The sequence below is a fragment of the Eptatretus burgeri genome, chromosome 13 (assembly GCF_056783735.1).
Source record: "Eptatretus burgeri isolate ZD-2024b chromosome 13, Ebu_testis_v1, whole genome shotgun sequence".
NCBI lineage: Eukaryota > Metazoa > Chordata > Myxini > Myxiniformes > Myxinidae > Eptatretus > Eptatretus burgeri.
The window spans coordinates 33,705,042-33,715,511 of NC_140973.1; the positions used below are offsets into that span (position 1 = coordinate 33,705,042).

The 10,470-nt window shown below is 33.0% G+C and overlaps 1 long non-coding RNA gene across 1 annotated transcript; it reads right to left on the reverse strand.

Moving 5' to 3' along the window:
• Positions 1 to 8,242: 8,242 nt before the first annotated feature.
• LOC147014218 (uncharacterized) lies at positions 8,243 to 10,299 on the reverse strand. The gene is made up of 3 exons (XR_015050683.1): positions 10,136 to 10,299; positions 9,873 to 10,037; positions 8,243 to 9,775 (listed from the first exon to the last, which is right to left on the reverse strand). It is a non-coding gene; the product is annotated as an uncharacterized LOC147014218 (long non-coding RNA).
• Between the last annotated feature and the right edge of the window lie 171 nt (positions 10,300 to 10,470).

Consider the following 10,470-nt stretch of genomic DNA (forward strand, 5'->3'; position numbering starts at 1 on the left):
TTGTGATACACAGAGATGTAAAAAGAAATCAAATCTTATAACTTGTATTCTTAGTGATAATACGGATGATATACCGTCTCCCCAAGATTTGGATAAATCAAAAAGAACCTCGTTATCTTTGATGATTGTGTTAATGAGAGAAACCAAACGGTAATGGACAGCTACTACACAAGAGGGAGACATTCTTCTTGTAATTGTATTTATCTTAGTCAATCGTACTTTCCAACTTCCTCGTCGTTCCATCAGAAACAATGCTAATACTTTTATTTTATTCAAGTTAAATTCAATAGATATCAATAATTTTTGGAGAGATAATTGTTCTACATTATGTAGTAAAAAGAAATTTGAGGATTATATGAAGCACACGACTGAAAAATATAAATATATTGTTGTGAAACAAGATGAGATATTAAGGGATATATTTTTTGTTTTATAAACAATTACATATATAAATGACAACTATTATTATAAATCTTGTGGGTAAATCTGCTTCTGGAAAAAACTTTCATAAATCAAGGTTCTTGTGTAGTACAAATGAGAATATTGTAAATTTACTTAAAAAACACCCCGTGATACGCATTGTATCAACAACAACTAGAGCAATAAGACCTGGAGAAGTAAAAGGTGAAGATTATCACTATATTTCAGTGGAGGAACATATGCGATTGAGGAATGAAGGACAAATATTTGAGGAGGTTTCTCTTGGTACAACAAAATATTCACATTGTAAGAGTGAGTTAAAGAAACTAAAATCTGGTGGTGTTGGGATATTAGAAACTAATCCAGAAGGAACGAGACAAATTATTAAATATCTGAGCGGAGTGAAGATTTTATCATTCGGTTTTGATGTTGATGAAGAAACTCAACACAAACGTATGAAAAGCAGAGATGCAAGGATTAGTGAAGAAGAAATTACAACTCGCATTAATGTTAATAAAGAATTTGATGAAATATTTAAAGAAAAGGATTTATTTGAACACATCTACTTGAATGATGAAGAAAAGGAAAATTTCCCTGTTGATCTTTACAATTCATTAAATGATATTTTACAATAAATAAATGGATACAAAAGAAAGAGCAAGAAGATTTAAGGAACATCAAGAGTTGGTTTCAAAAGTTGTAAAACAACAGGAAGACATAAAGAAGAAACGCAGACAGAAACTAACGGGCGAAGAAGCATTTGAAAAAAAACAAGAGAAATTTTTTAAACCACTTTTAAAAACTTCCCAAGAAAAATGAAAGATGTTTCCACAGTTCCCACAGTAGAATATACTCCTAGAAAGCTTCAAATGTTAAAAGATTTCAGTCAAATGACGGAGGAAGAATTAGAGCATTTAGGAGAATTAGAATATGATGATGAAGGTTTATTTCAACAACTGGAAGAGATTAATCAACCCCCTGATTATATTGTGAATGCTGTTCAAAACAATGAATATTCAGCGGATTCAAAAACCAAAGCAGGACTCATTCCAACAGAACAACCAGCAATATTTCATCTTGTTCAAGAAAAGGTATTGATATTTAATGATGAATTAAGGTTCTTAAGTTCTGCTCAACCCCTGTTAAACTAACTCCGAGATTAATGTTTCTTCTCACAAAAGATGGAAGACAAGGTTCAACTGTGAGGGATGAATCAAAGTATATTGATAAACCATTGGATATGGAAAATAATGATGATAGAGTATATATTGATTTGCTGAACACTCTAAATTATAAGGTTATTCTTTCTGGTAAAAGTAGGAAGAATGAGAAGGAGAAACACATTATTCAGGCTTTAAGTATCCTTGGTTCAGGTATTAGTTTTCTTCCAAATGACCCATCGCAATTAGTTAATAGACTGTTATTGTTGTTCGGCAGTAAGAAGGCTGGAAATAACAATTGTTTTAATGAAGCATCAGCCATTTTAGACCAGTTGATGAACATGAAAATAATTAATAAATCTCAATATAAAGACATTTTAACTCATATTAAATAAGATGAGAAGCACAATCCTGAGTTTTAATTTCACAACAAGCGACCACACATCTTCATTCCCATACCCACTACAACTTGACACAACAAAAGAATATGAGGCATCTTTATTGTCCATGGAGACTTATAATACCTTATTTAATATAACCGAGAAAAATGACAAGTTTAGTTATAATCCGGGAAGTGGATACAAAACGATAACAGTCTCACCCGGAGCATACGAGATTTCTCAAATATCTTCCGAAATTGCTCGTCTTATGAAAGAACAGGGTGATGAACCAAAAAATATTGTTATAAACATTCAAAAACATACTTCAAAATCAACGATTAAAGTTAAAAATAACTACAAGGTTGATTTCACAATTGATAATTCATTTAGAGAGTTATTAGGTTTCTCCTCAAAAAAGATTGAAACTAATGGGACGTTTTACAGTGATAATGTCATTCAAATATCCTCAGGAATAAATTCGGTGTTAATTCACTGTGATTTGATTGATGGTGCTTATAATGATGGATTAAAAACAAATACAATATTTTCATTCAGCGCATACTCAACCCCAATTGGTTATAAATTCAATATGGAGCCTAAAAATTTGGTTTATCTACCTGTGTCAGGAAAAACCATACACAGAGTAAATTTTAGGATAACCGACCAAGATAATCGTGTGATTTCTTTTAATGGAGAAGTTATATCCATCAGAATTCACCTACGTGAAGTTTTTCAATAAATAAATACGATGGTTATTGTGAGGAAGCACGAGTTGGGAAAATATAAAATAATTACAGGGGATGGGATGTTCCTTTCCCCGTACTACAAGGGTGAAGGTATGTATCTTGGTAGAGGATACTATAAACCTAAGAGACAAAGGGGTGTTGGACATCAATTTAGAGGAGATGGGATAATTGATACTCTCATGGGTATTGGTTCAACTATTCTTAAACATAAAGACCTAATTGGTTCAACTGCTTCTGCTGTGGGAAATGTAGCAGGTGCTGTAAAGAGTATAAAAGATGCTCAGAAAGAATCTCATAAATTACAAGCAATAAAAGAAATTAAGAAAGGTAAAACTCAGTTGTCCCCCCAAGAACGACAGAAAATAATTCAAATACTTGGATCAGGGTTTCAAAAGTTTTAACATCTTTTTTCCTAAATAAATACAAGTATGGAAGCAATAGATAGTATCTATGATTTGGATGATACTATTATTATCTCAAACTCCACTAAAAAAGAAGATTACTTCAAGGTAAATGCAATAACTGGAACAGACTGGAATACAAATGGTACAAAAAGTTTTGAAATAAATAATCAACAAACCTATTTGAATCTCTCCGAAAGTTTCTTGTTGTGTAAATTTAAATTCACTAAGGCTGGGAATAACACAAACGCTACACTTGTAAATGATTTCTTCTGGAAAATGTTTGATAGTGTGCGATTGTATATTGGAACACAAGAAGTTGAAGCGGTTGATTATGTCTCTGCTGTATCTGAAATGATGAAATTTACACTCTATACATTCAGTGATAGAATGGGAAAGGGGTCTGTCGAAGGTTTTATTCCTGATATATCAACGGGAACAAACACAGACCCTGGATATATTCAAAGGAAAGGAATGTATAATGATGATACAAAAGCAGAAAATAGTTTTACTGTGGCAGTTCCTCTTAAAGGTATATTTGGATTTTGTGATTATGATAAAGTTCTGTATGGTCTTAAAATTAGATTTCAACTACAAAGGAATGATAATGAAAATAGATTGCTTTTTGGTGTTGGTAATGCTTTTGGTGATCAGAATAAATTTGTAATTGAGGAGATGAGTTGGTATATCAGTGAATATACTCCTAATCTTAAAACAGAAGAGATGTTGAATCGAAGACTTAACTCAAAGAGACCACTCAGTGTATCATACCTCAAAAGAAGATGTCAACACGTTAAACTCAATCAAACTACTTACACGTGGAATTTGGGTGTTCTGGAAGGAAAGCCACGATATCTGTGGATGATTTTTAAAAAGCCAGATGGTGATACTGCGACTGATAAGAATAATGCATTGAGTGATAATGCTAAGGTGAAACAACTTCGCGTTTCTCTAGATGGAACATTTTATCCACGAGATAGATTGGAAATTAATTGGGAAAAAATGATTTTGCTGAAGCATACAAGTCTTACCAAAAGGTGTGTGAAAGTAATGGAAATAAAGAACCTATTTTGGATATGACAGCATTTAAAAGTTTGTATACAATCTATACGTTTGACCTGAGCGCTCAAAAAGAAACTATAAAGTCTAATCGAGTGGATACTTCCCTATACATTGAAAGAGGAGAGAGTGAAGAAGTTGATACATATTGTTTGCTTTTGGAAGAAACAGAATTGCAGATTAATACAGATAATGGTGTGATGATTAGTCTCACATAATTTTTTTGTTAAATAAATGAGTGGCAAAGTACCAACTGGGGTATATGTTAATCAAATCAATCTTCATAAACTATCATCTTGTGTTCAAAATCAAAAGCCTTGTACGATTAACGTTAATACAATTCAGAGAAAAGGAGCAGTAAGAATTGATGTTTTGCTCACAAGAGAACAGGTTAAAATCTTGAATGACACTGGCTCACTTAAAATTAAAATGACAAAACCAATGTTGAAAAAATATTCAATAAGAGAGACGAGTGGAGGATTTCTCCCATTTCTAATTCCTTTATTTGCTGGTTTAAGTGCGGTTGGAGCATTGACGGGTGGTATTTCAACAGCGGTCAAAACTGCCAACGAAAGGAAGGCTCAACTCCAGGCTCAAAAAGAATTGGAAAGACATAACAAAGAGTTGGAGAAACAAATTAGTGGAAGTGGTGTAATTGTAGATTTTGCTGAAAAACTTGAAGGTCTGCCTGATAAAGCGAGATTGTTAGTTGGAGATATGCTTTCTTCTATAGCACAAGCAGGTGTAAAATTAACGAAAAGAGGTAATGGATTATATCTTTCTAATAAATAAATGAGCATTGATGAGTGGTTGAAAGAATTTGGAAAGAATACAACATCAAATTTACAACTTGCCAAATATTGTAAGAAATTAAAAATTCATAATGTGGTTATTTGTATGAGAGATGAATTAACAAATGTGTCGAAACATACAAAGAATATTATTATGAACTTAGAAGATAATGATGGGAACGGTTCTCATTGGGTTTGTATTTTTAATAGTCAAGACAAATATTATTTTGATAGTTTTGGTCTTCCACCACCTGTTGAAGTCATAAAATTCTTACAGAATGGTGTTTATCAAACATTTCAAGTCCAAGAATTAAATTCCAAGTGTTGTGGTCAATTATGTCTATATGTGTTATTTCAACTCAACAAAAATAAAAAATTTTATGATATTATTTTTAATCTAATATAAATGACTTATGTTGGTAAAGATGGTTCTATCTTTGGTGTATCTCAAGAACTGGATATTGATTTATCAAATTATTACACAAAGGCACAGGCTGAACGATATAAATATAATATAAACAAAAATATTAACATGAAAAATGCTTATAAATTAAAAAATTATCCAAGCCCGACTGACGCGAATGACTTGGTGAGATTAAGCGATTTATCACAATATATATACTTAAATAAAACGGCTGCGTATTCTAAAGATACAGAAGTGTTGATATTATCTCCAGGTCATACAGAATTCACAGTTCGAATTAAAATAAATTTTTATAAAGAAGGGCGTATCGTTTGTATGAGAATAGAACAATGGGGGTATGATATGAATGATTTAGGGTATAATTGGTCATTTAAAATTAACCTCGAAGACCTGGAACAATTAAATCAGTCTCGTAAGGAAGAATATTATCCACTTGGTATCGAGAATGAGTTTTGTGGAGCCACGATTAGTAAACAACAAATAAAAGAATTTAATAAGGGTAAATATAATAATGGTTTTGCCCTTGTTTATCTCATGAAAACAGAAAAAACAGGATTATATATAATAAGTAAGGAAATACAAAATGATTTAACTATGGGAAGATGGGGAGGTGTTTCGTGCCATAATATTATTCTAACATATATTTCTAATACATAAATGACAGCAAGAAGGCTTCAAGAAAATTATCATTTCTGTGTTCAAGCATACCTTCAAGAAAAGGGTATTCGGTATTTTAATAAATATGTTCTACAACATAAGAATGAGGTATTTTCAATAAAAGATTGGCATTATGCTGATGTTGATAAACCAACAACTTTAGATTTAATTAGAATGTTAAATAATGAAAAAATTATAAGGTTAAGAAAAGGTAAGGCTCTTTTAGAAATTCAAAAGAAATTTTATTGGTATCCTGTTGTAAAAAATTATTTTGGATACAGGAATAACAAGAAATCCTGATGAATATATGTATAATATTCTATGGGGTGTAAACGATTCAAGTATAGTAAGGGATGAGGAAGGAGTTGAAGAAGAGAGGGAAGAGGAGGAAAAGGAGGAGGAGGAGAGAGAAGGAGGAAAGAGAGAAGAGAGAGAGGGAGGAAAGAGAGAGAATGAATAAATATCAAAATATGGAAACCAGTGAGATTCAAAAAAGAATAGAGGTATTAAAGAAATTAACTTATCTCACCAGGGAGGAATACAAAGAATTAAAAAGTCTATTTGCAATACTTTCGACAAGACTATCGACATCGAGAAGACATGTATTTTAATTCAAGTTTTTTCTTAAATAAATGGAGGAGAGAGTGAAGGCATTTCTAAGGATTCTTTATGTTTTAAAAATTAAGATTCAAATGTGCATGTTGGAAACTAAAAAGGTTTTTGCACTCTGCAGAAATTTTTCTCATAAATAAATGAGTTATTGTCTCAAATGTAAAAAGAAAACTAATACTAAAAATATTTCATATATTAAAAGTAAAAATAACAGGGTTATACAAAAAGGTATATGTTCGGTGTGTGGTTCAAAAAAATCAATTTATCTCCAAACACAAACTCGGAGGAGATATACAAAAGTTTTTATCAGGAAGTAAATTTACAACTACTGGAATACCAGGGGAATTACATCTTCCAGGGTATTCTTTCTGTGGTCCAGGCACAAACTTGGATAAAAGATTAGATGAGGCAGACAATCCTAAATCCTGGAGTAAACCAATCAATAGAGTTGATGAAGTGTGCATGAGACACGATATTGATTATGGGAATACCACAACGTTGGAAGAAAAGCATGAAGCCGATAGAGAAATGTTATATAATTTGTCTCTGATACAAAATCCAACCTTGAGAGAAAAAGTTGATAGGTTCATCGTGAAGAAGATGATTAGTGCTAAATTGAAACTTGGACTTGGAAATTCAAAAAACTTATAGGCTCTAATGATGCCATTAAGACTGAAGAGCAATTAGCTGATGAATTACATAAACCAATATTCACAAAGTTTCAGAGAAGGAAAGTTTATTCTAAGGAAGTTGATTATATCTGGTCTGCTGATTTGATTGAACTCAATAATGATAAGGGGTACAAGTCTGCTTTAACCGTTATTGATTTGAGGAGTAGATATGCGTGGGTTGTCCCTTTAAAAAACAAAACAGGTAATACTCTTATGTTAGCTTTTCAACAGATATTTAATAAAAGTAAGAGAAAACCTAAGAAATTGTGGACTGATGAGGGTAGAGAGTTTTATAACAAGACATTTATGAATTTTCTAAAAAATAACAGTATTACATTATACAGTACCTTTAATGAAGGGAAGGCAGTTGTTGTTGAACGTTTTAATCGTACCTTAAAAAGAGAGACTATATAAAAAATTCACACAACTCGGTTCACAACAATGGTCATCTTTTATTCAGGATATTGTGGATAAGTATAATGACACGATTCACACGTCAACGAATATGAAGCCATCAGAAACATTTACAAAATTAAAATATGAAAAAGAGATTAATGTCAGAAAACCTAAGTTCAAAGTTGGTGATATCGTAAGAATATATAGGTGGAAATCTCATTTTGAAAAGGGTTTTACTGAACGATGGACGAAAGAACTTTTTAAAATTGTTGATGTAATAGATACAGTTCCTTGGACTTATAAAATATATGATTTGGAAGGGAAAGAGATTTTAGGTTCATTTTATTCACAGGAATTACAAAAGACAAAACTAAGCAGATAATACACCTTTGTGGACACTCGAGGGCCAAGTCCGAGGTGTATAACAGTATATAATGTGTGTCAAGGGGGACGTTCTTAGATCTGTGAACCCCAAACACAGAATCCTCAACTGAATAGTCAAGGCTTAACTTTTGTTTGTTGATGTGTATGTGTGTGTGTGTAATGGGAGCAATAGGTTGGCGCTTCACTCCCTCCTACTATACACCGTTGTGGACACTCGAGGGCCAAGTCCGAGGTGTATAACAGTATATAATGTGTGTCAAGGGGGACGTTCTTAGATCTGTGAACCCCAAACACAGAATCCTCAACTGAATAGTCAAGGCTTAACTTTTGTTTGTTGATGTGTATGTGTGTGTGTCCCAACCCTCACATTCAAAATCTCAACCCCAACCCTCACATTCAAAATCTCAACCCCAACTCAATCCTCGCCCAACACAATGTCTTTTTCAAAATGAGATTTCCACCTATATATATATATATATTTTTACGTTTTTTTTTCTTCTTCCAATTCTGTCTTTTAAGGCTTTCAGGTTTGATGACGTAGAAAGGGTGAGTAAGCCTGCACTTTCTTCCCAGAACTTTCTTGATCTTGCTCCCATCAAGCACCATCCGACAAAGAACTACATCGATAGGTTTAGATCCCAAAGAGTGATAGCAACTCCAAAAGTCTCCAAAATATAAATAAATAAAATAATAATAATAATAAATAAATAAATAAATAAATAAAAGCCCCCAAAAAAGTTTCAAGTGTCCAACATAAACCCAACTTTCCAAGTCTTCAAGGTATAACCACATTCCCGTTGAGTTTCCAAGATATGTATCACATTGTGAGTTATCAATCCAGAACCCACATTTCAAGTATTCAAAGTAAAACCAACTTACAAAGTCTCTTAAGGATAACTCATTTACTGATTTTTTCAAAATTTGTGAGTCTCCAAGGTAGGACCCATATTTAGAACCATCTTGGCAGAACCCTTTTCCTGAGTCTCCAAGGTAGTTATTTAAACCATCAAGGCAGAACTCATTTACTGATTTTTTCAAAATTTGTGAGTCTCCAAGGTAGGCCCCATATTTAGAACCATCTTGGCAGAACCCTTTTCCTGAGTCTCCAAGGTAGTTATTTAAACCATCAAGGCAGAACTCATTTACTGATTTTTTCAAAATTTGTGAGTCTCCAAGGTAGGACCCATATTTAGAACCATCTTGGCAGAACCCTTTTCCTGAGTCTCCAAGGTAGTTATTTAAACCATCAAGGCAGAACTCATTTACTGATTTTTTCAAAATTTGTGAGTCTCCAAGGTAGGCCCCATATTTAGAACCATCTTGGCAGAACCCTTTTCCTGAGTCTCCAAGGTAGTTATTTAAACCATCAAGGCAGAACTCATTTACTGATTTTTTCAAAATTTGTGAGTCTCCAAGGTAAAACTTGTATTCTGGCTCATCAAGGTATAACTTGTTCAGTGGGTATTGTCTTGATAACTCACAATGAGTACTATTGCTGTAAAACTCTTTTTCAGGATTTTGCTGGTCTCCAAGGTATAACTCTTTGGTTGGGTCATCAAGGACGAACTCGTTCTGTGGGTCTTGGTCGCTCATAAGGTCTTCAACCAAGCCAACAATTTCGCCCCAAGTTGTAGCAAAAGCAGTATTTTCATTTCGTATTTCAGACACAATTTCCTGTGAGAGAAAATAATAATGTATTAATTAAGTTATTTAATTATTAAATGAGTATGCTTCAATCAAAGTTTGAAAATAGGAAAATAAAAAATCTTACCTCAATAGATAAGAGGTTTGAATCCAGTTCATCAACTTGAAGGTTTAGTTCCATAGAAGACAGAGAGTTCCAAGGAACACCAAAGTCATCCCACTCAAGGTCTTCAACCAAGCCAACAATTTCCCCCCAAGTTGTAGCAAAAGCAGTATTTTCAGATACAATTTCCTGTGAGAGAAAATAATAATGTATTAATTAAGTTATTTAATTATTAAATGAGTATGCTTCAATCAAAGTTTGAAAATAGGAAAATAAAAAAATCTTACCTCAATGGATAAGAGGTTTGAATCCAGTTCATCAACTTGAAGGTTTAGTTCCATAGAAGACAGAGAGTTTGAGACAAGCACACAGAACACCATTGCCAGCAAGAACAAATGTTTAAAATGGAGCCTGGGTTTGAAGCTTTTATAGAGAAAGACTGGTGGGTGTGGTTTCCTTTGGAAATTCCTGGGCAAGCCTAGGCAAGCCTTTCATTGGGAAATTTTTCAAAACCATAACATCCTGTAATTTTCTAGTGATTTCTTTGTGAGTCAGAGATGAACTGGAAATGATGTAAGAGTGGGCGGGGCTTAGCAAAAGTAGGCGGAGCTTAGGAAAAGTG